Genomic DNA, 13,720 nt, shown 5'->3' with positions numbered 1-13,720 from the left:
AAACCTAGTCAGGGTTCTTTAATAAGCCATTTTTTGGTTTCCTTAATAAACCACTGGGTGTCCTTGATAAACCTAGTCGGGCTTCTTTAATAAGCTATTTTTGGTTTCCTTAATAAACTACTGGGTTTCCTTAATAAACCCAGTATGGGCTTCTTTAGTAAGCCATTTTTGGTTTCCTTAATAAACCACTGGGTTTCCTTAATAAACCCAGTCGGGATTCTTTAATAAGCCATTTATGGTTTTGAAAATGCGGGGGTATAACAACCTCACCCAATATTTCGATTAGTAATCTGTATGGACTAACTTTAATATACTTTTAAGAGAATCAACTAGACAGTCAGACTCAATCTTAATAAAAAGTATATCAAGGAGTTAATATCTCTATCTCTTGATTTAAATATTACTCAAGCAATCTGCGAGTCTCTATTAAATACAAGAGAGATAAACTTGGATGGTACCAAAGACCAATATCCAAGGATCAATCAATATCCAATCAACAACCAAAGGTTGGATTTCATTATTGATCGATACAACACACAACCCGTGATATTTCAATAATATAAAAAAATATAATGCGGAATAGAAATAACACAGACACCAGAAATTTTGTTAACGAGGAAACTGCAAATGTAGAAAAACCCCGGACCTAGTCCAGATTGAACACCACATTGTATTAAGCCGCTACAGATACTAGCCTACTACAAATTAACTTCGATCTGGACTGTAGTTGAACCCTAATCAATCTCACACTGATTCAAGGTACAGTTGCGTTCCTTACGTATTTGATCCCAGCATGATACTACACACTTGATTCCCTTAGCTGATCTCACCCACAAACAAGAGTTGCTATGACCCAAAGTCGAAGACTTAAGTAAACAAATCTGTATCACACATAAAAGTCTACAAGGATAGATAACTCTGTCTCCCACAGATAAACCTAAAAGTTTTGTTCGGTCTTTTGATAAAAATCAAGGTGAACAAGAACCAATTGATAAACCAGACTTATATTCCCGAAGAACAGCCTAGTATTATCAATCACCTCACAATAATCTGAATCGTATGGTAGCGAAACTAGATATTGCAGAATCACAAACGATGAGACGAAGATGTTTGTGATTTATTTTTATCTTGCCATATCGAAGATATAATCTCAAGTCAATTATTCAATTGAACTCTTACGATAGAAAATGGCAAGATCAGATCGCTCAACTACAAGAGAAGTAGTTTCGTCTGGCTTCACAATCCCAATGAAGTCTTTCAGTCGTTAATCGACAGGGTCTCGAGAAGAAACCTACGATTAAAGGAGAATCGACTCTAGCAAACCAACTAGTATCACACAAGAGGTGTGGGGATTAGTTTTGCACATTTGCTAGACGTCTTCTTATATAGTTTTCAAATCAGGTTTGCAATCTAAGTTACCTTGGTAACAAAGCATTCAATAATCAACGTTGGATGAAAAACCTGATTTATCCAAGCTAATATCTTTCAACCGTTAGATCGAAACTTAGCTTGTCACACACAAATGAAATGTATTCATTTAGGTTTGAGTAACCGTACCTAAACGTGTACATTGGTTGGTTCAAAAACGGTTGACCAATGGTTAGCCATATGAGTGCTTTCATATTAACCGTATTCATCTTTCTCATAACTAGTTCAAATGACTCATAAGAACTAGTTCAAGAGTTGTTCAATTGCTTAGGTCATTATACATAGACACAATTGAAACAAAATCGGTATGATTCACTTGAATCAATTCATGAACAATATACCCACGGTTTGCAAAGATTGCATTTCTTATAATTTATTGTTTTAAGTCCATGAACTACCGATTTGAGAAATAACTATCTTGGGTACGCGTACGGGTATGCGTACCTTAGCTACCGAATTTTGAGTTCGTATTAGTTTCCAAACCCAGCAGACATTTTCGGGGAAAAAGTTCCGCCAGTACGCGTACCTAAGGTGACTGGTTTTTTGAGTTCGTAAACTTCAAACTCAAAAGAATTTCACGGACGTGAATTTCCGCCAGTACGCGTACCCAACCTGTTTCATTCACCAATACCGCATGCACACATATGCACGCACTTGGTTTCCGGCACATAGATTTCTACACTAATGTGCGAACACACTATATGCTTACATCCATAGGTGGTTACATATTCTCAACTCTACATTTCAATCATTGAATCATTCTTCTATAATGTTATAACAGTCGTTAGACATAAAGAATCGACTATCGTCATCAAAGCTATTTTCAAGATTGAAACGTCATCATGACTTTCGTCACGGGTAAAGATGAAGATGATTAAAGCAAAAGCATACCAACACGTATTTCGAGAAAAAGATAGGCGAGTAAACTCAGCTCGAAATAGTAAATGTGTATGTATGAAAACTATCATACTTATACGACTTTTGTCTCAAGAGTAGGAGATAGAGTAGATAGACTTTTGAGTGACAATATGAGTTCAAGTCTCCACATACCTTTTGGTCGGATGAAGTTCCACTGGTTCCTTGAGTAGTTTTCCGTCTTTGCAAGATAATCTCCATGGAGTCTGGAGGTCAACTATTCCTAACTATCCTAGACCGAGACTTAGTCATAAGTATACTAGAAATCAAGACATATAGTTTTGATCACTAATATTGACAAACATGCTTGAGATAGCAACGCATGCGAGTTCGACCGAGCAATGCTCTAACAATCTCCCCATTTGTCAATTTTGGTGACAAAACTATCAATACATATGGATTACAAAATAAATAAAACTTTGTAGCTTCTCGTCCACATGCTTGATCTCCTTGGTGCTTCAACGTTACTTGAAAACTTTGTGTTTTCCAAATACTCCCATGATTTCATAGATGTTCAATTCAGCATCATAGTTGTTGAAGTTCCGTGGCCATAACAATGAGAAAACAAAAGTTCTCGATCATTGTTATACAATGTCATATTATTATTACACAACATCAAAGTTCTCATATCACAACTTCGACAACAATACTATGGTGATATGTATCACTCCCCCTTAGTCAATACTTTCGTCTCAACATGAAAACCACTCCCCCTTACATAATAACCCGTAAAGCACGTAAATCATATGTATTTGTAGTGTGAACTAAACATTAATTCTCCCCCTTTTTGTCAATAAAATTGGCAAAGGTACGAAAACATGATCCTAATGAAATTTCCACGAAGACGCTTCAAGACCAAAGAAAAGTACATATCAACTTGTTTAGATGCAATCGTAAATCCGGGGCTAAATGCGTTCATCAAGGAGTTTATAAAGATACAATATAACCCCTAAATAATTCCACAACCGCACTCCCCACAAAGATATGGAAATTAAGCGCAAGTTCAAAAGAACTCTCACCCATTTGATGTCATTCCTAAGAGAACAACAAGAGCGACCTTACTTTTACAAGAAAAGAAGGATTTTATTGGAACACTAAGATACTTAGAAAATACATCTACTAGAAACAAATGTGGAAAACAACTTTACACCGCAAGAAGTTTCAAACTCAATTGCCCAAAATATTGAGATAAGCACGGGGGCAAGAGTTATGAATGACTAATGGACCAGAATAACACCAATAGAGTGTCGTAAGTTTTGAAACGTAGCAGTATCTAAGGTTTGGTGAGAATATCATCCAATTGTTTTCCTGAGGGCACAAATTCCATAGTAATGATACCATTCTCATAAAGATATCGAATAAAATGATACCTTATGTCTATGTGCTAAGTCCTTGAGTGTTCAACTGGATTTTTCGTTATGCGAATTGCACTGGTATTGTCGCATAAGATTCTCATAACTCCAGTGTTGATTCCATAGTCAGCCAGCATATGTTTCATCCATAGAAGTTGAGTACAACATGAGCCTGCAGCAATGTATTCTGCTTCACATGTTGAGAGGGATTGTGAATTTTGTTTCTTGTTATGCCAAGCCACAAGATTCATTCCTACGTAGTAGAAACGCCCTGAAGTACTTTTTCTATCTTCCACACAGCCTGCCCAATCAACATCTGAATAGGCAGTAAGATCAGTGTTGGTATCAAAAGTGTAAGATAGACCATACCCTGCACTGTGATTAATGTAGCGTATAATCCTCTTTGCAGCTGCAAGATGAGATTCCTTCGGATTTCCCTGAAACCTAGTACAACAACCAACACTAAAAGTAATATCAGGTCGAGTAGCTGTAAGATATAGAAGGCTTCCAATGATAGATCGATAGAGTTTTTGATCCACATTTACTCCTTTATCATCTCGATGTAGTTTACCAGTTGTAGGCATAGGAGTTAGTTTAGGAGAGGACTTATCGAGGCCAAATCTTGAGACGATATCTTTAGCATATTTCTCTTGAGATAAGTAGATTCCATCCTTGTGTTGTTGAATTTGTAAACCCAAAAAGAATTTCAATTCACCAACATTGCTCATTTCAAACTCCTTGCCAAGGAAAACTTGAAATTCTTGTGCAAGTTTCTCTGATGTTGATCCATAGATGATATCATCTACATAAACTTGAGCAATAACAGCATCTTTACCACTCCACTTGGTAAACAGTGTTTTATCAGCTCCCCTTCTCGAAAAACCTTTCCCAAGAAGATAATGAGGTCAGTTTTTCGAACCAGACACGAGGTGCTTGTTTCAACCATACAGCGCCTTATTGAGTTTAAGGACGTGATCTGGGAAGTCAGGATTTTAAAATCCCTTAGGTTGAGTTACATAGACTTCTTCCTTTAAGGTGCCGTTTTAAAAAGCGGATTTGATGTCCATTTGAAATAGCTTTACCTTAAGAAAACAAGCATGAGCTAATAATAATCTGATGGAATCAAGGCGTGCCACGAGAGAAAAGGTCTCGTCAAAGTCGATTCCTTTGATTTGTGAGTATCTTTGAGCGACAAGTCTTGCTTTGTTTCTGACAATGGTGCCAAATTCATCAGACTTGTTCTTAAATATCCATTTGGTGCCCACAATATTGATATTTGGAGGAAAAGGTACAATCTTCCATACGTCTTGTCATTGAAATTGATTTAGCTCTTCATGCATTGCATTTACCCATAAGGGATCGCTAAGAGCTTCATCAATATTCCTTGGTTTAATTTGAGAGAGATAACAGCTAAAATCACACAAATTTTGAAGTTGTCCTCTGGTCTTTGCAGTAGAATCTCTTCCTCCAATGATATTGTTTGGATCATGGTTTCTTTGAACCCAGAGGTATCGTGGGGGGACACGTTCTTGTTCAACGGGTACAGTCTGATCAGTAATTTTCTCCTCGTCACTCGAAGGATCAGGATCAGTAAGAGTAGGTGTAACTTTAACTGAATCCGGAACTTCTTTGACTTTCTCAATTGTCTCAGTTGGAGGAAATTCAACAGGAGAAAAATCATGATGAAAGTCACTAATATCATCAATGATGACATTTGCAGATTCCATCTTAACTTGGGTTCTGAGATTAAACACTCGAAAACCACGACTATCAGATGCATACCCCAAAAAGATACCTTCATCACTTTTAGTATCGAATTTTCCTCTTTGTTCCCGATCTTTTAGGATGTAGCACTTACTTCCGAACACTCTAAGATAGTGTAAGTTGGGTTTCCTACCATACCACAATTCATATGGAGTGTTTAGGGTTTTTGACCGTAGGTAGACACAGTTGATCAAGTAACATGTTGTGAAAACAACTTCTCCCCAAAACCTTAGAAGTAGGTTTTTGTTATGGAGCATGACCTTGGACATTTCCTGAATATTCCTATTCTTTATTTCAGCAACTCCATTAGCTTGAGAAGTAATGGGTGGTCAGTATTATTGAATAATCCCTAGTTTATCACAAAATTCAAATACTTTGGTGTCTTTGAATTCACTGCCACGGTCACTTTTAATTTTCTTTACTTTGAGACCTTGTTCATTATGGATTCTATTAACAATAATCTTAAACTCACCAAGGGTTTCATTCTTATGAGCAAGAAATGCTACCCAGGTGAATCTGGTGTAGTCATCTACCATAACTAAAGCATACTTCTTTCCTCCAACAGTAAATTGTTGGATTGGTCCAAAGAGATTCATATGAACTAAATCAAGTGGGGATTTAGTGAGAATATCCCGAGATGGCTTATGGTGAACTTTCGTTTGTTTACCATTTTGACAGGCACCACATACACCATCAATCTTTGCATTGATTTTGGGAACGCCTCTAACAAGTTCTTTGTTAATGATCTTAGTTAAGAGACGATAGTTGATGTGACCAAAACGCTCATGCCAAAGATGTGTAGATTCCACCTTAGTCAAATTGAAACAATTACTAAACTGAGTATCGAGGAGATAACAGTTGTTTTTACCACGAGTTCCTTGAAAAATTACTTTTCCAGTTTTATCTACAATGTCACATCCATTTGCATTGAAGACAACTCTACGGCCTTTGTCACAAATTTGACTAATAGAAACAAGATTTGCAGTCATACCTTTGACGTATAGTACATCATGGATTTCTGGAACACCGGGAAGCTTGATTGTACCCTTCTTGCTAATGTAGCAACAACTCCCATCTCCGAAGGTAACTGCTCCTCCTTCAAAATCGCTTATGGAAACAAACCACGAAAGATCACCAGTCATATGTCGGCTATAACCACTATCGAAAAACCATTGAAAAGGGATAAGTAAACAGTTGTTCAGCTTTCTTGTGAAGTCATGTACATGTATGTTGATCAAGATTCTGAGACTCACAAAACATACAAGGGTTAACATCAATAATCTTATTTAAGAAGTTCTTCCTTCTATCAAGTTTTTCAAAGTATATACTTTGTTTAACACTTGACTTCAAATCCTTATGATTTGCAATTTCTGCAGCAAGATCACGGTTGATCCGGACTTGTTCATCCAACTTCCTTTGGAGAATGACAAGGATTTTATAACATTCTCTAAGATTGTGATGAAATCCTGGTGAAGCGTTTATGGAGACTTTACTGTCCATCTAGTCATATGGCTTACAAACACAGACTAATAAGGTTTTTAACGTGTTTGCCTGCTCTGATACCAATTGAAAATGCGGTGGTATAACAACCTCACCCAATATTTCGATTAGCAATCGGTATGGACTAACTCTAATATACTTTTAAGAGAATCAACTAGACAATCAGACTCAATCTTAATAAAAAAGTATATCAAGGAGTTAATATCTTTATCTCTTGATTTAAATCTTACTTAAGCAATCTGCGAGTCTCGATTAAATACAAGAGAGATAAACTTGGATGGTACCAAAGACCAATATCCAAGGATCAATCAATATCCAATCAACAACCAAAGGTTGGATTTCACTATTGATCGATACAACACACAACCTGTGATATTTCAATTATATAACAAAATATAATGCGGAATACAAATAACACAAACACCAGAAATTTTGTTAACGAGGAAACTACAAATGCAGAAAAACCCCAGACCTAGTCCATATTGAACACCACACTGTATTAAGCCGCTACAGAAACTAGCCTACTACAAACTAACTTCGGTCTGGACTGTAGTTGAACCCTAATCAATCTCACACTGATTCAAGGTACAGTTTCGCTCCTTACGTCTCTGATCCCAGCAGGATACTACACAATTGATTCCCTTAGCTGATCACCCACAACCAAGAGTTGCTACGACCCAAAGTCGAAGACTTTAATAAACAAATCTGTATCACACATAAAAGTCTACAAGGATAGATAAATCTGTCTCCCACATAAAAGTCTACAAGGATAGATAAATCCTAAAAGTTTTGTTCTGTCTTTTGATAAAAATCAAGGTGAACAAGAACCAATTGATAAACTGGACTTATATTCCCGAAGAACAACCTAGTATTATCAATCACCTCACAATAATCTAAATCGTATGGTAGCGAAACTAGATATTGCGGAATCACAAACGATGAGACAAAAATGCTTGTGATTTCTTTTTATCTTGCCCTATCGGAGATATAATCTCAAGTCAATTATTCAATTGAACTCTTACGATAGAAAATGGCAAGATCAGATCGCTCAACTACAAGAGAAGTAGTTTCGTATGGCTTCACAATCCCAATGAAGTCTTTCAGTCGTTAATCGACAGGGTCTCGAGAAGAAACCTACGATTAAAGGAGAATCGACTCTAGCAAACCAACTAGTATCACACAGGAGGTGTGGGGATTAGTTTTGCACAGTTGCTAGACGTCTCCTTATATAGTTTCCAAATCAGGGTTTGCAATCTAAGTTACCTTGGTAATAAACCATTCAATAATCACCGTTAGATGAAAAACCTGATTTATCCAAGCTAATATCTTTCAATCGTTAGATCGAAACTTAGCTTGTCACACACAAATGAAATGTATTCATTTAGGTTTGAGTAACCGTACCTAAACGTGTACATTGGTTGGTTCACAAACGGTTGACCAATGGTTATCCATATGAGTGCTTTCATATTAACCGTATTCATCTTTCTCATAACTAGTTCAAATGACTCATAAGAACTAGTTCAAGAGTTGTTCAATTGCTTAGGTTTTTATACATAGACACAATTGAAACAAAATCGGTATGATTCATTTGAATCAATTCATAAAATATACCCACAGTTTGCATAGATTGCATTCCTTATAATTTATTGTTTTAAGTCCTTGAACTACCAATTTGAGAAATAACTAGCTTGGGTACGCGTACCTTAGCTACCGGATTTTGAGTTGGTTTTAGTTTCCAAACTCAGCAGACTTTTTCGGGTGAAAAAGTTCCGCCAGTACGCGTACATAAGGTGATTGGTTTTTTGAGTTCGAAACTTCAAACTCAACAGAATTTCACGGACGTGAATTTCCGCCGGTACGCGTACGGGTACGCGTACCCAACCTGTCTCCTTCACCAATAACGCATGCACACATATGCACGCACTTGGCTTCTGGCACATGGATTTCTACACTAATGTGCGAACACACTATATGCTTACATCCATAGGTGGTTACATATTCTCAACTCTACATTTCAATCATTGAAACATTCTTCTATAATAATGTTATAACGGTTGTAAGACATAAAGAATCGACTATCGTCATCAAAGCTATTTTCAAGATTGAAACGTCATCATGACTTTCGTCACGGGTAAAGATGAAGATGGATAAAACAAAAGCTTACCAACACGTATTTCGAGAAAAAGATAGGCGAGTAAACTCGACTCGAAATAGTAAATGTGTATGTATGAAAACTATTATACTTATACGACTTTTGTCTCAAGAGTAGGAGATAGAGTAGATAGACTTTTGAGTGACAAGATGAGTTCAAGTCTCCACATACCTTTTGGTCGGATGAAGTTCCACTGATTCCTTGAGTAGTTCTTCGTCTTTGCAAGATAATCGCCATGGAGTCTGGAGCTCAACTATTCCTAACTATCCTAGACCGAGACTTAGTCATAAGTATACTAGAAATCAAGACATATAGTTTTGATCACTAATATTGACAAACATGCTTGAGATAGCAACGCATGCGAAGTCAATGCCTTGTTAGACTCCACACCGCTGTTAGACACTAATAAATGAAAATCCAAACTAGAACCTCTAGTTTTTTTCGAGTCTCGACTAGTTCCATCAGTCGAGAAAGTTTCGACCATGACCTTTAAGCCATTAAGTTCAGAATTTTTTTGTCTTGATGATATTGATAATGAAACCGTTTTAGATGATAACGGGTCTATGAGTCATGATATTATTGCTCCATTTGATCCAACATATGTTCGTGTGCCCTATTTTGCTCAACTGGAACCAATATCAGCCATAAAAGTTATTTCCGCTGATTTAGAACCTGATTTAGGGCGTGCACCTCAACTAGAAGCTATTGAAAAATTTATGCCTCTTTGTGTGAATGATTTACATATACTGACAATGCATGGATTGATTACTAAGGATTGTTATTTATGGGGAATGCATTCACATATATCTTTGGAAGATTATAGTTTTTGCAGGTGCATATTTTCAGCTGACCGGATTGGTTGGGTTGATACCCAACTTTTCAGAATCTATATATATGATTGGAAGCTTACTTTGGGGTATCAACCTCATTTTGTTTGAGATTATGTGCTATTGAAAGCAGGGAAACAATACATTTCGCTTCGTGGGAGTCAACCCATCAGATTTTTTCCCTTTTCTCTATCTTTTTTTTTTTTTTTTTTTTGCAATTTATAATTTCCCACCTTGATTTCTATGTTGGATGACTCAATTACATTGAGGACAATGTAATATTTAAGTGTGGGGGAGTGGCTCTTTGGTTAGGATTTTAAAAAAAAAATTATGACCAGTTGTATAGCGGGTCTCTCTCTCTTTATCTTATTATTTGACCAGCTGTGTAGCGGGTCTAAAAAAACAAGAAAAAAATGATATGACCAGCTGTGTAGCGGGTCTCTATATTCATATGACCAGCTGTGTAGAGGGTCTCTATATTCATATGACCAGCTGTGTAGCGGGTCAATTCTTTGTTTTGCTCGAGGACTAGCAAAATATAAGTGTGGGGGTGTTGATAAGCACGAAAGTGCTACATTTTATACCCATATTTATATTAGCTAGGACTCAATATTTTGACTAATGACACTATTTAGTTCTTTTGCAGAAAGTACAAGTGAATTCGATCATCCAGCGAATAAACATCAAAATGTGACACTTAATGGTGAAGCGAGTCGATGTCAGCACACTAATGCCACCTAATATTGGTCAAGAGTGACTTTATTATTGTTAGCATAAGAATGGAAGAATATCACCTCCATGACCACATGCAAATGAAGAAAAAGGAAAGATTAATATATCTTGTCCTTACATAAGTTCTCTTGCTATATTTATATAAAGAATCTGAAGGAATATTTGAAGCCAACTGACGTCATTTTGCAAATACAGTTAAGGTGGGACCCAACACATGCAAGAAAATATCATGCTTTCTAAATGAAATTCATATACTATGGAAAGTGGAGATTCGGTGATACTTTACAATGTCTCATCATATTATGACACGCGGCACAACATCATTGGGTGAATTTATATTTTCATGACATGTGGCAGACTTCTATTGGGAGATGATGTGGGGACGAAGAAGAAAAACGTGAATTCATTTGTGAGCTATATTTATGTGTTGTTTCAAAATATATGAGGGGGCGCCCGACCACAGAGCTGGAAGAGAAACAAGGGAAGGATTTTGGAGTTTTGTTTTCGATTCTTCGTTTTTCTTTAGCTAAAATTTGATTTTAATATGTTTATGGTTTTTGAGAAAGCCATGTCTAGATAGAGTTATGTTAGGGTTTGGGTAAAAACCAACTTAATTGTGTAAACTCTACATTTATATGCTCAATAATGATTTAAATGACTAGTAGTTTTTCTTCATATAGCTTGGTATTTTATTGTTCATGTGATTTTCTTGATTATTTATGCTTTTGAATTGATATTTCGTGCTTCGGTTAAATCCCTAGACGTGGTATGCAAGGATAGATAGGTAATGCTTTAGAATCACTACTCATGAAGCGAAGAAAACTAGAGCGGAGAAACAATATTTGAAAATGCATGGAATAGATTTTTAAAGATTAGTATAGTTTGCATAATTAATTGGTGGAAACCGAGAATCCTAACAACCTTCTATCATTCTGTTTTTTCGCTAAAATTATTTATTGTTTCATTTTTGTCCGAATTTCTGAAACCTCTCAAAAAAATCATCTTTGTTAATTAGTTGATTCTTGATATTAGTTGGTTGAATATTTAACACTCCCTGTGGGAACGAAATGTACTTGCCATTGTTCTACTAGTGAGACACTGTGCACTTGCAGCATTTTATTGTAGGTTTCCGAACCTACCAAGTTTTTGAGGACAAGTTTATGAGAATTGCACTGTTATTGTCGCATAAGATTCTCATCACTCCAGTGTTGATTCCATAGTCAGCCAGCATTTGTTTCATCCATAGAAGTTGAGTACAACATTGGCCTGCAGCAATGTATTCTGCTTCACATGTTGAGAGGGATTGTGAATTTTGTTTCTTTCTATGCCAAGCCACAAGATTCATTCCTACGTAGTAGAAACCCCCTGAAGTACTTTTTCTATCTTCCACACAGCCTGCCCAATCAGCATCTGAATAGGCAGTAAGATCAGTGTTGGTATCAAAAGTGTAAGATAGACCATACCCTGCAGTGTGGTTAATGTAGCGTATAATCCTCTTTGCAGCTGCAAGATGACATTCCTTCGGATTTCCCTGAAACCTAGCACAGCAACCAACACTAAAAGCAATATCAGGTCGAGTAGTTGTAAGATATAGAAGGCTTCCAATGATATATCGGTAGAGTTTTTGATCCACATTTAGTACTTTATCATCTCGATGTAGTTTACCAGTGGTAGGCCTAGGAGTTAGTTTATGAGAGGACTTATCGAGGCCAAATCTTGAGACGAGATCTTTAGCATATTTCTCTTGAGATAAGTAGATTCCATCCTCGTGTTGTTGAATTTGTAAACCCAAAAAGAATTTTAATTCACCAACATTGCTCATTTCAAACTCCTTCCCAAGGGAAACTTGAAATTCTTGTGCAAGTTTCTCTGATGTTGATCCATAAATGATATCATCTACATAAACTTGAGCAATGACAACATCTTTACCACTCCACTTGGTAAACATTGTTTTATCAGCTCCCCCTCTCGAAAAACCTTTCGCAAGAAGAGATGAGGTCAGTTTTTCGAACCAGGCACGAGGTACTTGTTTCAACCCATACAACGCCTTATTGAGTTTTAGGACGTGATCTGGGAAGTCAGGATTTTCAAATCCCTTAGGTTGAGCTACATAGACTTCTTCCTTTAAGGTACCGTTTAAAAAAGCGGATTTGATGTCCATTTGAAATAGCTTTACCTTAAGAAAACAAGCATGAGCTAATAATAATCTGATGGACTCAAGGCGTGCCACAGGAGAAGAGGTCTCGTCAAAGTCGATTCCTTCGATTTTTGAGTATCTTTGAGCGACAAGTCTTGCTTTATTTCTGACAATGGTGCCAAATTCATCAGACTTGTTCTTCAATATCCATTTGGTGCCCACAATATTGATATTTGGAGGACAAGGTACAAGCTTCCATACGTCTTGTCTTTGAAATCGATTTAGCTCTTCATGCATTGCATTTACCCATAAGAGATCGTTAAAAGCTTCATCAATATTCCTTGGTTTAACTTGAGAGAGATAACAGCTAAAATTACACAAATTTTGAAGTTTTCCTCTAGTCTTTGTCGTAGAATCTCTTCCTCCAATGATATTGTTTGGATCATGGTTTCTGTGAACCCAGAGGTGTCGTGGGGGGACACGTTCTTGTTCAACGGGTACAGTCAGATCAGTATTTTTCTCCTCGTCACTCGAAGGATCAGGATCAGTAACAGTAGGTGTAACTTCAACTGAATCCGGAACTTCTTTGACTTTACCAGTTGTCTCAGTTGGAGGAAATTCAACAGGAGAAAAATCATGATGAAAGTCACTAATATCATAAATGATGACATTTGTAGATTCCTTCATTACTTGGGTTCTGAGATTAAACTCTCGAAAACCACGACTATCAGATGCATACCCCAAAAAGATACCTTCATCACTTTTAGTATCGAATTTTCCTCTTTGTTCTCGATCTTTTAGGATGTAGCACTTACTTCCGAACACTCTAAGATAGTGTAACTTGGGTTTCTTACCATACCACAATTCATATGGAGTGTTTAGGGTTTTTGACCGTAGGTAGACACGGTTGATC

Source organism: Papaver somniferum, unplaced genomic scaffold (assembly GCF_003573695.1).
Source record: "Papaver somniferum cultivar HN1 unplaced genomic scaffold, ASM357369v1 unplaced-scaffold_83, whole genome shotgun sequence".
Lineage (NCBI taxonomy): Eukaryota > Viridiplantae > Streptophyta > Magnoliopsida > Ranunculales > Papaveraceae > Papaver > Papaver somniferum.
This window is presented reverse-complemented; position numbering follows the sequence as displayed.